Consider the following 14,310-nt stretch of genomic DNA (forward strand, 5'->3'; position numbering starts at 1 on the left):
AAGGCTGTATAGACCAACCCTAATGCTTGACTCTCCTCTATAACACCCCCCAAGTGGCTTTCTAGCTTATTTTTGAGATTTTTTAAAAATTTTTATTAGCTTCAAGTATACAGTACATTGTACATAGACATTTATATAGTTTATAAAATGATCCCCCTAATTGCTCTTTCTCTCCTCTGGCTCTCCACCTAGTCATTACATTAATGTAGTTTATTCTATCTTTAGATCTCACTCTTAGAAAATTCTTCCTATAGTGAGAAGAATTCACTTTCTCTTCTCTCCTGCTTCACTTCATTCTCAAGAGATTCATTTTGGGCTGACTTTTGAGGCATAATTGGCTCTGACTAAGACACACCTCTGAAGCAAGGACTAGTTATTAATTGTTAGGGATTTAAAGGAATTTTATATATATATATATATATATATATATACATTTTACTATGAAGTCTCTGGCTGGACTTAGTTTTCTATAAGCCATCTCATTAGCTGGATCCATTCTAGACAATTATCCATTCACTCTCAAGAATGTATCTGGGGTAGAGGATTAGTTTCTTCAATTATGGATCCTCAGATATTTTTGCTGTTCGTGAAACTTTTCTGGATATTTCTGGAGCTAACAAATGTCTTGCTCTTGTCTCTGGTAGGGCCCTGAACCAAACACTATAAACCTGGGTCTCATGTCTCCTATTCAGGCTTGCCAGAATAAGATTAATTGTTTCCATAAAGTAGGTTACTCTAGAGACTTCTTGGAGAGCTTGAGTCATCTGTAGGTCTAAGAAGTTTGAAAGAGTGGTTTCTTGCCTTCGTAAAGATAGTCAACAATCTTCCAGGTCCTGTATGAAACTCTTTACGAAGTCTACAAAGCTATGTATGATGTGGCACCTGAATTTTGTTCCAGCTTCATATCTCACTATGCTTTCCATCCCTGAGTTCCAGTTACACTGACATTCTTTCAATTTCTCAGAATCTGCATGATTAACTCACAATGAATGGATTTAGGATTTTAATTATGTATGCAAAATCCCTTTGCTTTTGCCATCTATGGTAACCTAATCAGTGGAGTGACATCTATCATTCATAGGTCCCTCTCATTGTCAGGTGGAAGGGATTTGCAGTGGGTGTATGCTAGCTGGTTGGAATCTGCTGAGGCCCTCAAATATTGACTGATTTTACACACACACACACACACACACACACACACACACACACAAGCACTAACCATCATTAATCAGTGTTGAAAATTAATGTGTTATCCCCCAGTAAGTATATAGGTCATTATTTGATTTATTTGGAGTGGGGAGGCTTCTCTGAATAAAAAGGTAACTCTATACTTCTGGGTATGAAGAGTGGGCAGACACAAACCCACAGGTATATTTTCCAATAACGTGATCCAATGTGACTCTTAACATTAAAATTGAAGTAAAATAATGTTATTGAAATTTTGAAAGTTTGAAGTTTCAGGTCATATATCTTTCATCTTTTTTTGGAGGCACAGAAATCTTCCCAGACTAGGTCCTTTTCATGATTCATAAAGGGAAATAGCTTGCCAACTGTACTCTCTGTATGTGATTTATAAAACATGATATATATCCAAATTCTCTCTACATTAAAGTTATTCAATTTACTCTAATGGCCTTTATATTAGAGTTATGTCTATTCATAGCAGACAACACCTGTAAGTCATTAGCTTGAATTATAGTACTTGCTAATTTTCATCATTAAAGACTTGGATTTAGGGAAGAAGGCCTCTGAATTTTGCAAATCTATCCCAAAATGGCTTTCTCTCATATTAGAATATTATAAACAAAAAAAATTTTAAATAAAAATTATAAACAAAAAAGGGTAGACAAACTATTTCTCTTATAAGGAAAAAAGGAGAGGAGTGGGTAAATTGTGAGTGCTGATCCAAAATGGCCTCATTCTGGTCAGCCTCCACCCTCTGATCTCTTTTCCTATTCCTATCACTATTTATTGGTCTCAAGGATATCTGCATGAAAAACAAAATTTCTTGTTAAATTCATTCATGAGTAATACGATACTGAGGCCTACCAAACTATAGCCACTTTAGAATGCCAAATTAGGAGAAGGTAAATTTGGCTAACGGATGTTCTTTAGTTTGCTCAAGAATATTTCTTTTCTTCCTAACTTAAGGAATAAAATAGCACTTGTCCTACAGTGCTGGCTTATGACCTACTTCTGGGACTCTGCTGACTTATGGGAGCTTATGTCCAGCCTCTCTGAGCACCCCAAGATAAGAGACCACCCTAATGGAGTGCATGCAGATTCTTCTATACCTTATTTCCTGCCTCTGTCTCCATTCCTCTGGAACTTTCTCTGTAGCATAGTCATGGTATCCTGGCTCTGCAATGGAATATCAAACTGTCGTGTCTTTATAAAGGTGTCATATCTCTTTGAGATAATTTACGAATAAAATACAACTTCAAAAGATTTTTTTCTATTATAATAAACAGAGAATATCTAAAGTTCACTCTATAAATAAGTGGTCAAGAGACTTAAAAGAAGAACTCTGGGGCACAGATCAACTCTAACACCTATTAAAACATATTTTTTAAAAAATAATTTTTAAAACACTGTGATTCCGATGTAGATAGAAATGTGTATCTGAGAAATGGCATAAAAAGGTGAAAAGTAGATCCAATTATTCAGGTAGATGATAGATAGATAGATAGATAGATAGATAGATAGATAGATAGATAATTAATGCTAAGGGATGGCTCTGGGACAGGGTTGACTCATCCATTAGACACAATAGGCACATATTACTGGCCCAAAAAATGTTTTAATTAAGGTGGTTTAAAATAATAAAATTATAATAATAATTATAATCATATAATAATGAATCCAGCCTAGATTATATTCTTCTTTATAACAAAACAGTTGTAATATATAATTTTTAATTTTTTACGGAGAAAGGAGCTCACAAAGGCAAAAATACCTAGATCCCACAAAAATTAAAATGGAGTCCTGGCTTAAGGAGCCTTAACTTTTCTTTATTCACAATCTCCTTCATGGTCACCACCATCATAAAGCTACCTAATAATATGCAGTGTCAGTAAAAACTTGACTTGTTATAGAAAAGTAGCTTCAAGATAAGGAGGCTTCCATTCTTTTAATAAAATTGTTCCCTAAGTTTCTCACATATAGACTCTAAGCTGATAGTAGATTATCAGTTTGAGGAAACATCAAGTTATATTCAAAATTTATACTTAAAAATTGCTAACTTATTAAATAACTTAATGGTCATAAATTGCACAAAATAGAATTGAGAGTTTTTATATATTTATTTAGATGATAGTGTCAGATCTTTCAAAGAATTCATAAAGGAAATGATCAATACCTAATTTTAGTACAAGAACTGACAAATCACAGTGAAAATGAAAACAGCAAGAAAAATATTTGTCTCATATGTTATAGAAATAGATCTTATGTATAATATATTTAAAGTTTATTTTAACATATATATTATAAATGCCCCCTTTAACATATATATTATAAATCCCTGTAGATGAAAAAGCGATTCTATAGAAAGTAACCTCAAAGGGTGATCTGATCATAAATCCCTAACTGGGCAGGTCAGGGTGGGTAGTCACATCCCAGGCTTATAACTTCCTTATTATCCTTGCCTTAAGCCAGACCTGTGCATTGTTCTTATGCATCTAGATTAACATACCTTTGAAATAACCACCCTCAAGAGAGCACATAATCTAGTTAACTATCCTGTAATTCAATCACCACCTTGCTTTCTTTCGCCTTCATGTAATCTTCCTTACTTTCTCTCCTTAATTTCAAATGCATTAAAGAAACTGCAAACTGTCATTCTCAGGAGCATTTGAGATTTTGCTTCCTGGCAGTTGTCATCAGTTTGGCTCAGATAAACTCTTATAAAAATTCTCTACAGGTTTGGATGTTATCACATTGACACGACATAAACAGAACAAAATGTAGATAGTAAACAAACAGGGAAATGTTCAGGCTGCAACAAACTTCGAATTAAACAAATGAGATATATTTTTCTATTAACTTGGCAAGGAAGATGTAATAATAACAACTAGCTCCGTTGTTTACAGTGAAATTGATGAATACCTGACAGTGGATATCTGCAAACAGGAACATGGCAGTATGTACTGAGAACCATAAAAGTGTTCACACCCTTTGACCTAATAATTTCATTCATTATAATTTAGTCTGAGAAGATCATTCAAAAGAAGGGCAAATCCCCATTTATGAGACTCTTTATTGCAGCATTCTCTAAAATAGCAGAAATTGAAAACAACCTAAATGTCCAACAGTATAGATAGTGAAAACAATGGAGAAAATTGCAGTACATTAACTAGATGGAACATTCTGTCCCTCTCACAATAATAATAATGAAGAATATGAGACAGTGTAAAGAATTGTTCAAAATACTGTTTGGTGCGACAAATTTCCAATTATATAGATGTGTGATTATAGCTATGTAAAATATACCATTCTGTAGACATGGACTACAAGGAAGGAAAGAAAACTAGCTTGTGTTTGCTCTTGCTCTGTCTCTTCAAAACAGACCCCATGTGGTGGGGCTCCTGCCTACCTTTCCAGGTTTAACTCCTGCATTCCCCACTGTATTCACCATGTTCTAGACACACTGACTTGCTTTCTGCTCTGGAATACTGAGTACATCCTTCCCTTTGCAATTCCTATCTCCTCCACTTGAATTGCATGAGCCCTACATCTTTCTGTGTAATCTCCTCTTTTCTTATGGTTTCAATTATCACAACTAGCATGAATAGCATTGGGATAGCAGTGACTGGTCAGTATGAAATTAGAAAAAACATGTATAGAATTGTGACTAAAAAGTAAAGAGAGTTATAGACAAGATGATGAAAGGAGTATGGAGTGAAAAACTGAACTGTGACATGTAGGAGAGACTTGAGCAATTTTATGTCTTTGGGGAAGAAGCCAGAAAGGGAAACATGTGATACAGAGGTAAGTGGAGTAACTACAGAATCAAAGTCCTTGAACGCATTTTAATGTAAAGTCCCTTTAAAGAGATAAAATATGTGACTCCTAAGGATTCTGGTTCCCATTTAGCTTCCTTTTTTTTTTTTCTATCATTGTGAACTTCTATACTATATTGCAAATATCCCCTTCTCCAGCTGTGTTTAAACTGTGAGCTCAATGAACAGAGAGAAATCTTAAACATTATTGTATCCAAGTGCTAAATACAAAATAAAAGCTCCACAATTAATGAACAAATAAATGTAGCTGTTGAGTTCATTTCTAAGTGGCATCAGTGCCCAGGAGCAGCATGAATCCCCTTAATAACTGGGTAAAAGGGAGCAAGAAAAAGAGAGAGAACAACACAGGTAGATGCCAAAAAGGAACTTTACCAAAAAAAAAAAAAAAGTCTGGGAACCCAAGGGAGCCAGAGGCAAGGCACAGACTGGGCAGGAAGCAGAGAGAGGTGCTCTCAGATTATGAGAGCCACAGAAATCTTGAGTTGGTCACGTTGAAATTAGAGCTCCATTTGACAGGTGAGAAGAAAGAGGTCCAGAGAACAAGAGTGACATGCATAGGGTCACATAGACTATTAGTGGCAAAGAAAAGCCACAGAAGCATATTTTCCTGAGACCAGCCTGTACTTCAATAGGTGAACAGACCTTCAGGGCTTGTCTCTTCAGCTGAATTTCAGCTGGATTCTCCTCTGTACTGAGGCTGCTAGCTTCCTACCACTTATCTGTCCAAAATTACAAGGTTTTCAGGTGTAATACCTGCCCCCATAATAAGGTATGCTGGAGGTGATGGAATACAGAAAAGAGAAGATGCTAGTATTATCCAAGCTATAACCCTGATACCCAGGCCATAAGTCAGAACAATTTAATCAGAATCTAGAAGAGGTGGTGAAACCCAGGTATCAGCATTTTGTAAAGGTTCCAGGAGATTCCAATGACCATCCAAGGCTGGGAACCAATGGTTTAGAAACATGGCTGCAGGCTCCTGGGTGGGATTTCCAACTAGGAAGGATCCATGGAGGTGATGGAGGGGTTTCCTCTTCCCTGCTCACTTCTGATCCTCCCATCCCCTTTCCGCCGACCCTCAGCCCTGCTCTGCCCTAGTCTCCCAAAGGAACCCTATTAGTAGTCAGTTGATGAGAGAAGTTCTCACTGTTCCAAACTCTTGCTCAGGTCTCAGGTGTCCTACATCAGTACATGGAAGGACCCAAGACTGAGATGCCTGATATCAACTCCCACTGGCGCCTTCCAGAAATCTAAGACTCTGAGAAGAAAGGAGGAGTCATTCACCAGCAAACATTTTCCATGTCCCTAAACTTTTCCATCCAGAGGGATGCTATACAGTGTTATTTCGTTGATATATTCATTATTAATTTACTAACTTGATAGATATTTATTTTCACCATAAACAAGGAGCATCCTATTTCTTCTACGAATTGTGTGTAGCCCAGCAGCAGAGACAAATATGTGCACTTGGCAAGACACTCACTATTGCTGCGGCTCAGACGCCATACAGGTATCACTTCCCCTCGTCAATTTGCTCAATTTTGTGTTCATTTGGTCATTGGAGACTTTATCAGTTGCAGTATGCCTGAAGGAGGCTTCTGGAAGGGATGAGCATTTGACCATGGTCAATCTCCTGGTTGACTTTGGACATCAGTCCAAACACATTTGGTGGACTGGGGCTGTCCTGGCCAAGGCCAGAAAGCAAGAAAAGCCATGGCAATGAGAATGGTATATGAGCACCTAGGAGTGGACTGGACCCCAAGGACTTGGCCAGCCAAGAAGAAACATTGTTTCTGGGAATAGTGTGCTTCTGGAAACAGGACAACCCTAAACTAGCAGCATATGTGCATACTGGGGAAATAAAGGAGGGGGTTCATGAGTATAATTCAGAGCTGTTATAGGAATACCTTAAGACTGAATCTCAGAGCAGAAAATCTCCCTTGCACTTAGTAACAAGGCATCAGTGTCTCTTCCTTGCCTAGAACTGTGAGTTACAACTAAAGCAGCCCCGTTCCCCAACAGAAAGGAGCACGTAGCCCTCCTAGGAAATATTACTCATGCTCAACCTTGAGGTTGACAAAAACAATCACGATGATTTACTTCTAAATCATGTGTACTAATGTATCAGAATCATTATGTTGTCATAGAAAACAGAGAACCACAAGCCAAAAAATAAAGTCCACCTCACAACCTAATTTCAATCTACCTTTCAGCCTCCTTTCTAGCTTCTAGCCAGTTTTCTTTCAAATGTCCATTCCTTTGGACATGAAATGCATTATGCTTAGAGAGAAGAGAGCAGGAGTAAAAAGTGGCAAGAAATGAGGCTGGAGATAGGGGAATGTACCGGTCCTTAGAGTCAGTTGAGGGTTTTGGACATTATTCCAAGGGCAATGGAGAGCCATGGTAGACTGTTAAGCCAATGAGTGACCAGAATGGGTCTCCTGGCTGAGGTGGAGAGGATGGATCAGAAGGGAGTAAGGCATATTAACCTCTGTGTGGCTTAGTTTCCTTCTTGCCTCACAAAATTGGGGTGATGATTAAACAAGAGATTACATACATAATCCCTGAAACGACGTTTGGCATGTGAGGGGCGATTGGGAAATTTTAGCACCTTTCTCAGTCCAACAATTCTAATTATTTTTCATCTAATCTCATTTTCTCTTTATTCCCCTGATGTTATTTTGGAGAGAAAATTACCATTTCAACTTTTTGCTGCAATTAAAATTGGATACTGTACTAGATATAGTAAACAAATATGAATAATACCTGGTTCTTCCTTAAAGCATATTTGCAATGTGCTATATAACATGATGTAATATGAACTACACTAATGACAAGAGCCAAAGCTCTCAGAGGGCAAGGATGGCGCCTCTCTGACCTTAATGTCAGGCATAATATATGGCACAGTGGACTTCAGCACAGACTTCTCAACCAAGTGATGCATGCTCTGGGAGTTCAGAGGATTGAGCAGGAGGCTTGGATGCACTAAATGTTTAATCTCTTAGGATTTAATACAGGCTCAGTGAGGACTATGGTTTTCTATATACTTCGCTGTGTTTGGGATTATTGTCAGTATGCTTTCTTTCTTTTATTTTTTTAACATGAAAATTTCTTCTGAGCGATTAACCACATTTTCAAATAAAAACTTTTCCAACATGAAACACTGTACAATAACATGAAAACATCGAATCTATGCTCAGATGTTTGGCTCAAGAATGTTAAATTCCTAATTCTATGCTATTTCTATCTAAGTCACAGATAATATGGAGTAAATTTCATTCTCTATTGCTGCCATTTCCCACCACTTACCTAAACCCTGGCCATCTAACCTAACCCCTAGCTGACAAGCGTTTAGAAAATCACAGTAATTTTACCATTAGCCTGAGTGAACTGGTGTGAGAATCCTGTAATTTCAAGTAAAGTAAATGACAGTGGGGTCATAATTAACACAGTTTCATCTCTTAACATGCGTAGTTCTCCCAGTTGCTAAGCTAATGTATTTTATTTCTATGGCAAGTTGAAAAATAAGGTAAGCAATCATATTGGCTGTGGGAATACTTAGCATTATTGTGGGAAAGTTAAAGCAAAGTTGTTTTATTCCTGTTTACAGTTTTTCAGATTCACATAGTAGAAATAAACTTGGTCAAATTGCTTATTTTTTCTTAAAGGTTTTACTATTCCAGATGAAAGCCACAGCTGCCTATGCTCAATGCATTGGAGTTGATGGCTGTGTGTGTGACAGCTGTCATGCACTATACGATCACTCAGGGAAGACAAATGCAAATCTAATACCTACAAAGTCCCCTCAGATAAAAAAATATATATATATTTTTAAAGAAAACTCAAAAAGTAATGCTGATATTTTATAGCAAAACTGTACTATTTTTATGCATTTGAAAGTATTTTCCTTATAAAACCCAAACTCAATGTAAAAAAATTTAAGTACAGAGATTGTAGTAAAGAAAATAGAAGTTTCTATTTCCTAATTGAATTCCACAATCACATACCTCAAATGTGTCTTGGACCTTGTTTCAGAATGTTTCTCCCTATACTAGATAAATGAAGCACCTATTATATGTTTTAATACAAATAGGATTATCCTATAGAGTTTGTATTTTTTATTTTTCACTTATAATTAAGTTGATATATATTGATCTTAATCTTCTTTTTAGTGCCTGTATGGCATTACATATATAGATGTACTATCATTTATTTTACCTATTAATAATCATTTACATTGTTTCTTCTTTTTTTCTAGCTATTGAAAATAACGTGGTAATAAACATTTTTCAACATTTTTTCAAACTTGGACAAATATATCCATTATGTAAATTCCAAGCAAGAATCCTAATACTTCTTTGAATAACAGTCTTCAACCAAATTAAATGCTCAAATTCTTCATTCTAACAGCCCACAAGATAATTCTAACATCCCACAGGGTAATTGAAGAAATGGTGACATGTGGTAATGATATAACATGTTCTATTGAATTAAGCATTGTTCTAGCAAATTATTGCTACATAACAAACTACTCCAAAACTTAGTGGTTTAAAACAAAAACACTCATTTATTTAGCTCAGAAATCTGCAACTAGTTCAGGGGTGGGCAGGGAAGGCTTGTGTCTGCTCCACACTGCATCAGCTTGACTGAGGGCTAGTGGACCCATTTCCAAGATGGATCACGCAAATTGTTGGAGCCAGCTTTTGGTTGGGAGCTCAGCTGGGCTTGATGGCTGGGAACCCTCAATTTCTTTCTGCATGGATCACTCCATGTGACTTAGACTTCCTCATGGCATGATACTTGGATTCCTGGGGCAAGAATCCTGAGAGACAGAGTGAGGCAGAAGCTGTACTGCTCATTATAACCTGAAAGTCTCATAATGTCCCATCTGCTATCCTATATTGAGCTAGTCACAAAGGTCCATCTAGTTTAAGAGGAGGGATATAAATTCATCTCTTGATGGAAATGTGGTAAGGTTCTAAAAAAAAAAAAAGCAGGTGGGATGGGAAATACTATTGCAGCCACTGATGGAAAACACAATCTGCCACAGTCAAAAAATACCTTCTTTGACCCTAGATAAAAAGTTCGACATATTATGTTGATTTTTGAAACAGTGCATTCAAGTTTTATTGTTTTTCCCTTGATCTGATTCTCAAAAAAAAAATATTTTACTAGAACCATCAGTTTGTTTTCTTTCTAGACTACCCATTCTAGTCCCCATTATGATTAAAACCAGTGGTAGTTGTATGATCACTAAATTTTCTTTAATTAATGAGAAATCATTTATTTTATTTTTATATTCTCCTTCATTTAGCATAGCTCCTAATAATAATAATGACAATAACAATTATTATTATTATTGTTGTTATTATTATTCCATATGAGCTATTGTATCTTCATTTACTGATGACAAAATCTAAATGTGGAAAGGTGAAACAATTTTTCTAAAATCTCATTAGTGTTGCAGGTGGGATTTGAACCTAGGACTCTGTTCTAAGCCTAAATTCTTACTGTTAATTAAACTTTCTAACGCTTGGGTCAAGGGTTTTGTTATGTGAAGCTTATCTGTAAGAAAATCTTTTAGTCATGGCTCAATCCAAGTAAACTGTGATAGCCTCCCAGAAACTGTAAAACCTTCCCTAAAATATCCTAGGATCTTTGTGGCCACGGATGTGGGTTACACACAAATTTGCATTCGAATATTACCATGTCTGTTGTTCCCTGTGAGAGAATACTTGAACTAATATAACAAAGCAGAATCTAAAGATCAAATATGGAGAGAACTAAAATATCATGTTACTTCCTCTCCATTCTTTTCACAAGTCAATTTAATGGTTCTATAAGATAGCACTCTGTGATTAAATGTCATATTACGCTAAGGAATTAGTAGATAAAAGGAAGCACAGAAATTTTGCTAGTAGGTAAAAGAAATCTGAAAGCCTCCTGAAGAACGCTGGCCTTGACTAGTGACATTAAGCAAAAGAAAGATATGTTGTGAAGACTGACAGTTTAGCGTTAGTTCTCAAAACAGGCAGTGCATCAGAATCACTGGAGAGCTTAGTAACTATTCAATGCTCAGATTTGAGCCCTAGAAATTGAAATTCAGTTCTTATAAAATAGGTGCATTATCAATACCTAGAAGATGCTGATGTAGCAAGACTCCAGACCTCTTCTGGAAAACATGGGTTTAGAGCATATTTCAGGTGGTGTTTAAAACAAAACAAAACAAAAAAAAACTTCCTATCCTTAGCTTTTTTTTTTTAAGTTTTGATGTCTTTCTTGTTATCTGATATTTTTCCAGCTTCTTGTTTTTTACTTTGGAATACCTACAAGGTAATGCCTGCTTTTTAATAGAAGCCAAGATTCTGATTCATTCTTCTGTTAATGTTAAATTAAGTTAATGTAATTACCTTTGTGCTGAATCAGATGAAACTCTATTTTCATGTTTTCATTGCAATGAAAATGGATAAGACTCCTAGACTATGTGATTATGGGTATTTGATATACTAATATTTATATATTTTTATAAATACCACTGGATTAGACCAGTAGTACTTGGTTGAGCCTTTCTTTTTAGTACAGAACTAATTGCCTCATAGATTGGCTTTCTTTCAATGTTGCTATGCCTCTGAAAACTAGATGGGTTCTCCACTGCCATATCAAAAGGATGATTTCTCCAAGGAGCAAATCGTTACTATTTGACATTTATCAGAATTTCCTAGGAGCATGTTGAAGGCTTTTAGCCTCTTCTTTCTCTGATAGTGCACTAGGCAGGGTTCCTCACAGCTGTATTGAAGATTTTCATATTGGGCCTTCCATATTCTTCAGTGTCGATAGGAAATTTATTTGTTCATTTATTAGCTATTTTTGAACATATGCTATATTCTAGACACCAGAAAATACAAAGATGGACAAAAGACAGACATCATTTCTGTTTTAATGGTGTTTACAGTCTTATGTGAAGGAAAACATAATTATATAATCTGGTACTATAGTAATTGTATCAGGCAGAATTCCACCAGAGAAACAGAACCAGTAGGATATATACATTTACAGACAGACAGACAGACAATCAGACATTGTAAAAAATTGGCTTACACAGATGAGGGGGCTGGCTAGAAAGGTCCAAAATCTATATGACAGGCCATCAGGAAGGGAAAGTGGAAACTTCTAGACTTGAGCTGACATTACAGTTTACAGGTAGAAATTCTTCCCTGGGGAAACCAGTTCTGCCCTCAACTACTTGGATCAGGCCCACCCAGATCCTGAAGGATAATCTCCTTTACATTAACGTCAATTGATTATAGGTGCTGATCACCTCTGCAAAATGCCTTCATAATAACATCTAGGTTAGGTTTAGTTGAATAAGTGGGGTACTACAGCCTAGCCAAGATGACACATAAAACCGACCATCACAGTATTGTTTGGAAAATGCTATAATAGGAAACATATAAAGCATCAAGGACCCACATCTTAGGGGCATCTATCTTAGTCAAAGTGGGGGGCAGGGGTCAGGTACTTCCTGCAAAAGATAATCAAGACCTAAAAAATTAGTAGGAATTACCTAGATAAAGAAGTGGATGGAGAATATTCTCGAATGTGAAAACAGTATAAACAAAAGCTAAAGAGAGAGCACTAAGATTTCTTTTCATCAGATTTTTTTTCTGGCTTTCTCTTTTCAGAATACCTATGAGGTGATGATTATTCATTAACGGAAGTCAAGATTCAATTCATCTTTTTTATAATCATTACTTTAGCTTATTGTAATTCTTAGTGCTGAATCAAATAAAAGTATTTTCATGTTTTAATTATTATTTCCAATAACTGGTGAGATGAAGCAACTTTTCATGTTTATTCGGATTTCCTCCTCCATAAATTGTCTGTTAATAACCTTTGCACATTATTCTATTGGGTACATTTATTTTCTTTATAGATTATATAAATCATTATATGATTTAAACATTACTAGAAATTCTTTGTATATGTACTGAAGATATATTTTCCCAGAAAACATCTGTCCAAACCGGGAGGAACTTTGTAGACTACAGTTTGCAGGTGAGTACAAGGGGAAGTTGTTAAGTCAGAAAGAGCTGAAGTGATCCTGATTGCAGACTTAAGTCTCACTTCTAGGACAAAGCCCCCATTTTGAGCAGGAACAATAGAGGCGAAGATAAGAAAAGGAAAGAGAAGCCAGCACATCTCACAAAGCACAGAATTTTTACACTAAATAAATGACAGAAGATGGAGGACTGGAATTTTGAAGCTAGGAAAGCTACACTGGCTGTAATCCTTTCTGATACAAGAACGCTCTTCTCATTCAGCTATAAAAATTAGGGGAAAAAGTAGTCAAACCCATTAAAAATTATTATCAGAAAGAAAAAAAAAAGGAAAATTAGGAAAAAAATAACATTATTTCAAGCAATGAAAACAAGCCAGAAAGACATGTCCACAAAATAAAGGAAAACTATGTTCTAATATTTGAAACAAACGAGCTCAAAGAAATTCAGAAAATAATAGAAGTAATAAAAGAACAACTTAGGCCATCTTGGAGCCTGTAGAGGCCTGCTGAGAACAGGACTTCTAAAACAACAAATATGTCTGGAAGGCTGTGGTCCAAGGCCATTTTTTGCTGACTATAAGCAGAGTCTCTGGAACCAGAGGGAACGCACAGCTCTTCTTAAAATTTAAGGTGTTTATGCTCAAGACGAGACTGAGTTTTATCTAGGCAAGAAATGTGCTTATGAGTATAAGGTAAAAAGCAACACAGTGACCCCTAGTGGCAAACCGAACAAAACCAGAGTAATCTGAGGAAAGGTAAATTGTGCTCATGGAAACGGTGGCATGGTTTGTGACAAATTCCGAAGCAATCCTCCTGCTAAGGCCACTGGACGCAGAATCCGTGTAATGCTGTATGCCTCACAGATTTAAACTTATGGAAAGTAAATAAAATGGAGTTGTTCTTTTGTAAACAACAACAATATCTTAAATTTGAATTAAAATAACTCAGAAATAATATTGGAGAAACGAAAAGGGAATAGGAAGATTTGAAAATTGAGCTTACAAAAGCAAGGAATATATTTGAAATAGAAGAAACAATATTTTAGAAATTAAAACTAAATTGGAAGTAATACATGAGTGAATAAACACCATGTGTTGTACATAAAGAGAAATGAAAAATGTAAACGAGGAAATTTTTAAATTAAAAAATATGAAAAATTTTTAAAAGATTTAAGAGAATATGATACAAAACATCAGCAAAAGTGTGTGTGTGTGTGTGTGTGTGTGTGTGTGT

The 14,310-nt window shown here is 35.9% G+C and overlaps 1 pseudogene; it reads left to right on the top strand.

Moving 5' to 3' along the window:
- Positions 1-13,583: 13,583 nt before the first annotated feature.
- On the top strand, positions 13,584-13,946 carry LOC120593613 (60S ribosomal protein L35a-like; annotated as a pseudogene).
- Positions 13,947-14,310: the final 364 nt, after the last annotated feature.

The sequence above is a fragment of the Pteropus medius genome, unplaced genomic scaffold (assembly GCF_902729225.1).
Source record: "Pteropus medius unplaced genomic scaffold, Ma_sr-lr_union100, whole genome shotgun sequence".
In the NCBI taxonomy this organism is placed as follows: domain Eukaryota; kingdom Metazoa; phylum Chordata; class Mammalia; order Chiroptera; family Pteropodidae; genus Pteropus; species Pteropus medius.